General features: G+C 36.3%; 1 long non-coding RNA gene across 1 annotated transcript; it reads left to right on the forward strand.

Moving 5' to 3' along the window:
- Nucleotides 1-1,360: 1,360 nt before the first annotated feature.
- LOC125244127 lies at nt 1,361-4,011 on the forward strand. The gene is made up of 3 exons (XR_007179234.1): nt 1,361-1,753; nt 2,184-2,243; nt 3,644-4,011. It is a non-coding gene; the product is annotated as an uncharacterized LOC125244127 (long non-coding RNA).
- The last annotated feature ends 5,464 nt before the right edge of the window (nt 4,012-9,475 follow it).

A 9,475-nucleotide genomic window follows, 5' to 3' on the forward strand; every position in this document is an offset into this window, starting at 1 on the left:
AAGCAGAACGTGAATAGAGTTTCATGGCTGAATTATTCATTGAAGATCGCCCTCCAGGCCGTCCACATATATAAGCGGGAAGCCTCCAACAATATTGGCCAGTGTTTCAGTTTCATTGTCTAGCCTAGGGTGACCACCCGTCCCGCTTTGCGTTGTACCGCACAGCATTTTTGACTCCTTGTCCCGCACGTCGCATATTGAGAAAATGTCCCGCATTTTCATCAGTCTGTTGGTTTTTAATTATAATATTACGAAAACGTGCATGCGTTCTTTGCCTTTTTAAGAAAGCATTTTATTTATTCTTTTTGCTGCATAGTTTTTCACCTTCGACAGAAGTAACATCCCACCTTGCACAAATACAACAGCCGAATCCAATGGTTGAAAAGAAAGGAGTAAACACGGTCAGTAGGTTGTGACGGCCGTCAATCCAAATGTGGAGCGAGTTGGACTTGGTTTTACAGCTCGTTCAAAAACAACCCACATACATTGCAAAAAGACTGACGAGCACAGCAGCCTGCTCTAGAAATTAGTGATCATGTTCTCCATGTTCTACACTTGGTCGCGCGCGCCGCTACTTCACGAGGAACGTACACTGTTAGACTTTGCTGTAATTTTACAGTTACTTACCGCAAAAAATCCCAGTAAAATACCATATAGGTTATTTACGGTTAACTACTGTAATATGCAATGCATTATGGGTATTTTTTATGATATTTACAGTAACTTACTGTATATGTGAATTTACAGTACTTTACTGTTTACTCAAAAGCAGTAGTGCTACTGTAAATTAATTTTTTTGAGATCCTCCAATCAGAATGCTAGCAGCTGATCACGTGACCAGCTTGGAGCTTTCAGAAAAATAATTCAAACAAGATGGCTGCCTCTCAGTGGCAGGGGAGTGAAGAAAATGAGCGTAAACTTATGTAGTTTTTACGCTGGTAAGTTGTCATGTGTCAGCCCAAACTGGAAATTTACCCCATTTCATGCTTAAAATACCAACATATGTCCAATTTATTGTACGCAGGTTATAATTTAGCCTTCGAATGTTTTCAGTTAAATACTAAAAAGACGCAATTTATTCTAACGTCCGTAGTGGCATAGGCCGTAGAACGTGTGGTGTGTGAAAATTGTTTTTAATGTTTTAATTGTTTTTAACGCCAAACTCGCTCTTACCCCTTTTCCCATTACAAATCAGAAAGGCATTTATATTTAATAAAAATGAAGAAAATATTTGAAAAGTTTAAATAAAGTGCTTAACAAGTGTTTAACAAGAAAGTATTAGTTGCTGCCAACCATATACTGTATACCCAGCCGGCACATGACCGACCTTCAACGTTGAAATGTGGTTGAAGTAATGTCAGTTGATGTTTCAACAGTGATAAATTATTAAATGTAAAATGGTTGAAATAGTTTTAGAAAATCACCTATAAATCAATGCCGAAATAAGCTCGTAAACTATACCTTAAAAAAACAAGTGTTTAACCATATATAATAATAATAATAATAATAATCATGTATAAAATGTGCCCTATTATGCCTATTTTGCCACTTCTGTGTCAGTTTGTGGGTACGTCAATATTTCAGAAAATAGAAATTATATGCTCATTTTCATTTTTTTTGCGGTCTGAAGAGAGATCGCGAGATTACACGAGACTATAAGATAGCAAACACTGGAGCGGATCTGAGTTACCATGGAAACGGGGAAACGTCAAGCATCAAGACTCCGTCTCGCTGTTGTTTTCACTGATTTTAGGTAAGTTTAGTCAAAAAAATCACACAAATAATATATATAACTGTTCCTGACACTTTTCTTAAGTGTAACTGACACACTTCTGTTGAATATTTACTTCAAAGAAATTATTTAGTGTCTTCGAAAAAGTCCGTTAGCATCTCAACCGTCAGAAGCGGTTGGCTAACTAACTCTATATTTTGAGCCCTTGTTTAATGAAAGTTTGGGCTTTTAATCGCATCTTTATGTGTAGATGTGATGTTATAATAGTTTTGTAAAGGTTTTGCTGGCAAACTGTTAATGGATGATAGTAAACTAATTTATTTAACCTAAAAGTTGATGTACCGTTAATCGGTGACGTCACTTACATGGAGCGCGAAAATGAAACTATTTCAAACATGTTTTCTTCTCTAATGGTAAACAAATATGGATAAATAATGTTCTGCAATTTCAGGGGTGACAGAAAACCCTCTCTACAACAAAGAGGAAGCTGACAGAGGAGGAGGAAACACAGGTGAACTGAGAAAGCTCATTAAATTCTTTAAAATGCATTTATTTCACAATATATCTAACCTATATCACCATGCATCTACAATTTTATTTTGCAAAATTATATATTTTTAATATATTAGTTAAGAACTTTTTGACATCCAAACGTAAGTGACACTACATGTACAATACTGAATTCTAAATCTAAAAATATAAATTTTGTTATCTTAAGAAATATATATATATTTCAATCAGTGCGCATTGAAAAGTTCACGGCACAAAGAGAATCCCTGTTTATATCTACATCTAAGTTAACAGTTTATTAATCATATGTTTCTTCTCCCTTTTAAATTCCAGTTATCGTGCGTGTAACGTGAATTCATAGTCCTTGTGTTGTGCGATCTAACAGACACCCTGTAGCCAGTATGATGATCATTCAGAAACAGCAATAAACTCTAGCAAGATAAAGTCATTTTATGCAAATCCACAGTCCTTTATGTACATGTCAAGTATTATAATGGGAATATATTATATTGGAGAGTTTTACCGTGCCTGCTGCTGACTGCCGTTACCGAACACGATGTGCTGTGAGAATGATTGACAGCTGCAGCGGAGGGAAGACGAGTTTCCATGAACTTAAATTTAACGATGCACATATTCTTCTATCCCTCACATGAAGCTATGAAATGGCTTCAGATGAGTTTGAATATAGTGCACGAAAACTTAATTGGTGCTAGTCTATTTCTTTTGCTCTATGACTCCCACTTTTGCCATATGAAAGAGCGCAATTATCAGACGGTTATTTTAATATCGCGACAAGCCTAATTTCCGTTTCATTTTGAGATTGTGGCGGAACAAATTAGAATGTGGCGGGCCGCCACAGTCTAGTTAATGTATGGGAAACACTGATATCGCACACCCTACAGCACTGGCCCGATTGGGCAAGTGACCTTTCAATCTACTGTCCCGTGCGTCGTTAAAACTGGCCCCGGGCCATTGGGCAGTCCTTAATGTCGAGCCCTGAATAATCATGACTAAAACTAAATGTGATATCTTTGCTCATACATGATTTTTGATTTTGATTTTGAGCAGCACATTTTTTATGAAACCTAAGAGGTTTCTTTCCATCCATCCCAAATCCATTCCTCTGAAACTTAAAAGATAAAAAAAAAATGTCATAAAGGCATCTTAAAAATAATCAACTGAGTGGTCTAATCAACTCAATTTATTATTTTTATGATGCCTTTATTACATTTGTTGTTTTTTTTTTATTTTAGAGGAATGGATTTTAAGGCTATACTATTCAAACAGTACACTACTGGGAATAACTACTGTTGCACAAGTTGTTACCTCATCTCTTCATGAACATATTTAGATTAAATAAACTCATGACCATTTCTCACACATTTTCTTGTTTTGTTTCAGATCCGCCATCAGTTGTTTACCAGTATGGAGACCAGCTAAGACCAACTGGGAGGTTTTGTTCATACTTTTTATTGTGCATTGTCATGATTTCTGCTTTGATTTGTTATGAATCCAGGTCTCTCTTTTTTTGTTGCATCATGATAAATAAAATGGATGTAATTTATTGTGACAGTGAATAAAAAATATATTGATATACATGGACTCAAGTCACTTATTTGGAATTTATTAAATTCTGTAGCATACATGTAAAATAAAACTAAAATAAATTACAGTAAAATTACTGTAATATTATTATACTGTAAAAATAAGTTGCGGTAAGGGCATCATACTGTAAAATTAAATTGCGGTAAGGGTATCTTACTGTAAAATGAAATTGCGGTAAGGGCATCATACTGTAAAATGAAATTGCGGTAAAGGCATCATACTGTAAAACACATTTACAGTTAAGCTACTGTAAAGGGGCAGTTACAGTAACTTACTGGCAATAGTGCTGCCAGTAAGTTACCGCAAAAATACAATAAAAAGTCTAACAGTGTACTCTGGATCTGGACCAGAGCAAATAAGCGCCATTATCGTCAAATATAAAAAATAAACAGCGTTATCGGTTTCAAGGTTAGTAACATATTAACTATTTGTATGTTTTATAACAGAGCCAAAACAGGGTGCAAGATTGTTTTGCACAATTTTAAACGTCCACATAAGTCCCGCAGTCATAACGCAGCAATTTCCACACACGTCTTAACTACGTGGTGAAGGTAGGCCTACACTGCAAAAAATGCTGTTCTTACTTAGAGTTTTTGTCTTGTTTCTAGTCAAAATATCTTAAAGTTCTTAAATCAAGAAGCATTTTCTTGACAAGTAAAAATAATTTTCTTGTTTTCAGAAAAAATAAGTCAAAATTAAGTGAGTTTTTCCTTAAAACAAGCAAAATAATCTGCCAGTGGGGTAAGCAAAATAATCTTATATCAAACCAAAAATAAGATATATAATCTTGTTTTCAGTTTGGATTAAGATTATTTTGCTTACCCCACTGGCAGATTATTTTGCTTGTTTTAAGGAAAAACTCACTTAATTTTGACTTATTTTTCCTAAAAACAAGAAATATTTTTTACTCGTCAAGAAAATGCTTCTTGATCTAAGAATTTTTAGATATTTGGACTGGAAACAAGACAAAAATTCTAAGTAAGAACAGCATTTTTTGCAATGTACACTCATAGGCTATATGAATAAATAAAAAATAAAATAAAATAATACACGTAGCCTACTTAGTGCTTAAAATGGGTCTAAAATGCAAAATAATTGTTAAAAATAGTTAAAAGTTAAAACAGTTGTAATTTCTGTATACAGTAGCTAAAAACTGCTTGTGAAAATTAAATTATTAAATTCAATAATGTTAAAAAAATATGTGTTAAATGCTGTTAAATATTTATCTTCTTATAGGCCTATTTATGTTGTTTTACTTTTGTAATGTAATGTGCTTTTGTAAAGTCACACTAATGTTATAACAGGCATATTGTTTTGAACTGCTTTTATGGTTACTAATAATCGTGTAAAAGTTTTTGTTTGTTTGTTTTTATTAAGTTAGATAGACATTATATAACAGCTTCAGGTTGTGTTTTAGTGTTGGTAACATGTCAATGTCCCACACAAACTTAGTAATCGTTCCACATTTGGTTTGTTTGATGGGGGTCACCCTAGTCTAGCCCCGTGTGTTTTTGTGTGTATACATGTACAGTATATTATAATGAACTATGTTTATATGAAGTTTAATGCATATAAAATAAAATCAGCACAATCAATCTTTTGCCTTATTTATGTACTTCTAACAGTGATATGTAATTAGCTGCATTTACATTTCATGTATTGCTGCAAATGCAAAATAATGAAATTTATCTTTGAGAAGGACTACACTTATCACTTGATCTAATCAAAGTAGCATCTGTTTCCTGCTGGTTTTGCATTAAATATGTGACCCTGGACCACAAAACCTGTCATAAGTCACATTGGTATATTTGTAGCAATAGCCAACAATACATGGGTCGAAATGATCAATTTTCCTTTTATGCCAAAAATCATTAGGATATTATGTAAAGATCATGTTCCATGAAGATATTTTGTAAAGTATTCAGACCCCCTTAAATTTTTCACTCTTTGTTATATTGCAGCCATTTGCTAAAATCATTTAAGTTCTTTTTTTTTTTTCCTCATTAATGTACACACAGCACCCCATATTGACAGAAAAACACAGAATTGTTGACATTTTTGCAGATTTATTAAAAAAGAAAAACTGAAATATCACATGGTCCTAAGTATTTAGACCCTTTGCTCAGTATTTAGTAGAAGCACCCTTTTGATCTAATACAGCCATGAGTCTTTTTGGGAAAGATGCAACAAGTTTTTCACACCTGGATTTGGGGATCCTCTGCCATTCCTCCTTGCAGATCCTCTCCAGTTCTGTCAGGTTGGATGGTAAACATTGGTGGACAGCCATTTTTAGGTCTCTCCAGAGATGCTCAATTGGGTTTAAGTCAGGGCTCTGGCTGGGCCATTCAAGAACAGTCACAGAGTTGTTGTGAAGCCACTCCTTCGTTATTTTAGCTGTGTGCTTAGGGTCATTGTCTTGTTGGAAGGTAAACCTTCGGCCCAGTCTGAGGTCCTGAGCACTCTGGAGAAGGTTTTCGTCCAGGATATCCCTGTACTTGGCCGCATTCATCTTTCCCTCGATTGCAACCAGTCGTCCTGTCCCTGCAGCTGAAAAACACCCCCACAGCTTGATGCTGCCACCACCATGCTTCACTGTTGGGACTGTATTGGACAGGTGATGAGCAGTGACTGGTTTTCTCCACACATACCGCTTAGAATTAAGGCCAAAAAGTTCTATCTTGGTCTCATCAGACCAGAGAATCTTATTTCTCACCATCTTGGAGTCCTTCAGGTGTTTTTTAGCAAACTCCATGCGGGCTTTCATGTGTCTTGCACTGAGGAGAGGCTTCTGTTGGGCCACTCTGCCATAAAGCCCCGACTGGTGGAGGGCTGCAGTGATGGTTGACTTTCTACAACTTTCTCCCATCTCCTGACTGCATCTCTGGAGCTCAGCCACAGTGATCTTTGGGTTCTTCTTTACCTCTCTCACCAAGGCTCTTCTCCCCCGATAGCTCAGTTTGGCCGGACGGCCAGCTCTAGGAAGGGTTCTGGTCGTCCCAAACGTCTTCCATTTAAGGATTATGGAGGCCACTGTGCTCTTAGGAACCTTAAGTGCAGCAGAATTTTTTTGTAACCTTGGCCAGATCTATGCCTTGCCACAATTCTGTCTCTGAGCTCTTCAGGCAGTTCCTTTGACCTCATGATTCTCATTTGCTCTGACATGCACTGTGAGCTGTAAGGTCTTATATAGACAGGTGTGTGGCTTTCCTAATCAAACACAGCTGGACTCAAATGAAGGTGTAGAACCATCTCAATGATGATCAGAAGAAATGGACAGCACCTGAGTTAAATATATGAGTGTCACAGCAAAGGGTCTGAATACTTAGGACCATGTGATATTTCAGTTGTTCTTTTTTAATAAATCTGCAAAAATGTCAACAATTCTGTGTTTTTCTGTCAATATGGGGTGCTGTGTGTACATTGAGGAAAAAAAATGAACTTAAATGATTTTAGCAAATGGCTGCAATATAACAAAGAGTGAAAAATTTAAGGGGGTCTGAATACTTTCCGTACCCACTGTATCAAACATTTATTTTTGTGAGTGGATATGCGTTGCTAAGGACTTCATTTGGACAACTTTAAAGGTGATTTTCTCAATAATTTTTTTTTTTGCACCCTCAGATTCCAGATTTTCAAATAGTTGTATCTCGGCCAAATATTGTCCTATTCTATTCAGCTTTTAGATAATGTATACATCTCAATTTTAAAAAAAAATGTCCCTTAAGACTGGTTTTGTGGTCCAGGGTCACATATAAGAAATGTTTTGATATACCTTCATATAATCATTCCAAATAAAAAAACTTATATGAACTACGTTTATATGTGGTTTAATGCATATAAAAACAAAAGTGGCACAAATAACCTCTCAATGTACTTCTGTGGACAAGGTTTCTTAGCGTTCCTAAAAACTGCTGCATTTGCGTGACAGAAAAATTACAAATAAGATCTCTCTCAAAGAGCAGTGAAATAAATGGAAAACAAATAGAGACTTTTTTTATTGCCACTGACAACTGTAATAAAGTAATTATCCAAGGCTGTGTTTTTACCAAGGTTATCACTGTATTGCACAACCTGGCTTATTGCTTTATTTTTCAATCACCACCTCCAGAGATTGAGCTGCTTTGTGCCATAATAGTTTCAATTTCAAAGAAATGACCTCACTGTAAACAAACACATTCATTTAATTTAGTTCCAGAATATTCAAATGAAGCTTGTTAGTTGTCAGATTCGGTGAATGTAAACTAGAATTGGCATATGTGAAAGCACTCACGTTTGCGCTTTCATTGTTGTGTACGTGCTGACTAGTATATGTGAAACCGGTAAAGCGTACGTCTTCTCCTCTGAGGGCATTTCACCCCAGGGCCTCTGCCGTACGTGACTGCGCTGGGGTCCGCTGCAGCCTCCCTCTTTACCGATAACGCTAATGAACTTCCTGTGATTTCCTGTAATTGAGGCACTTTGGGCGGGACACACGTGTGAGCGTAGGCATCGTCCAGGCATGTTGATGGCATTTTTCAGGCATATAGGCCGGCACTATGACGTTGTTTCCTGATTGGGCAGAGGAACCATATATCCTCACGTATTGTCTACGCTAGACAGCTGGCGTATTGGCGGCCGCTGCAGTGCGCATGTGCATCGAACACAGATAAAAGATTAGCTTACATCATTAGGACAGGATGGACACTAGAACAGACGGATATCAAAGTGTCTCCTCTCAGATTGTCCCTGGAAGACCCAACATGGCATGGTGGGTGTCCATGGGTGTGGATGACAGCATCTCTCTCAACTCTCTCAAGAACAAAGGGTCAGCTTTTATTTGGACTAGTGTCGACGCTCCAGAGACGTAGAGAGATAGATAAAGAAAGGCAGGGCCATCTGACATAAACTGGCAGTGCTCAGTCATGCAAAAGAATTTATTTCCTTTGATTCTGTCACTGTTGACTTCAGTTGCTGACTGAAGATTTAGTTGGAAACACATCAGTGTCCTTCAGAACATTTACATCCAGTCAGTCTTGTTTGTTCTCAATTATTATACTTAATTTATTGCACTTTCCCACATTTTAGAATAACAGCGAAGTCATCAAAACTGTCAAATGACACAAATGGAAGATAGTGTGGAAGTTATGGTGACCAGAAATATAAAACAAATCAAAACTGTATCGTAGCTGCCTCAAATGTTTTCTATGTTGTCCAATTACTTTTATTATTTTATTTAAAGCTTAATTTTTTTTTTTAAATTTATGGGTGCAATGCAATTCAATTTGTCTATTATCTATACATTTTTTGGTTCTTCTATCTGGTCCAATTCGTCTAAAATTGTTCTTCTTTGTCTTCTTTTTACTATCACCAATTAAAAACTTGGCTTTTTAAAAATATTTTTAAAGGTAAGTACAGTTTATATTTGTCTACTGGTGAATATTAAAGTTTGGGAATTATTTTGTACCCTTTTTTCTTGTTGTTGTTGATTCTATGAGGTCCTGCTTACTCGCTCACAATTTTCCTGATGTTGTAAAGCTGCATGAACGACCAGACAATGTGAGATCCCAGCGATGCTGTGTGTATCCAGATGAGGATGGGGCCATGCACTAAATCCTGACGTATCTCCAAGCTTTAAGGAATAGATGGTGG

Source organism: Megalobrama amblycephala, linkage group LG13 (assembly GCF_018812025.1).
Source record: "Megalobrama amblycephala isolate DHTTF-2021 linkage group LG13, ASM1881202v1, whole genome shotgun sequence".
Classification (NCBI taxonomy): domain Eukaryota; kingdom Metazoa; phylum Chordata; class Actinopteri; order Cypriniformes; family Xenocyprididae; genus Megalobrama; species Megalobrama amblycephala.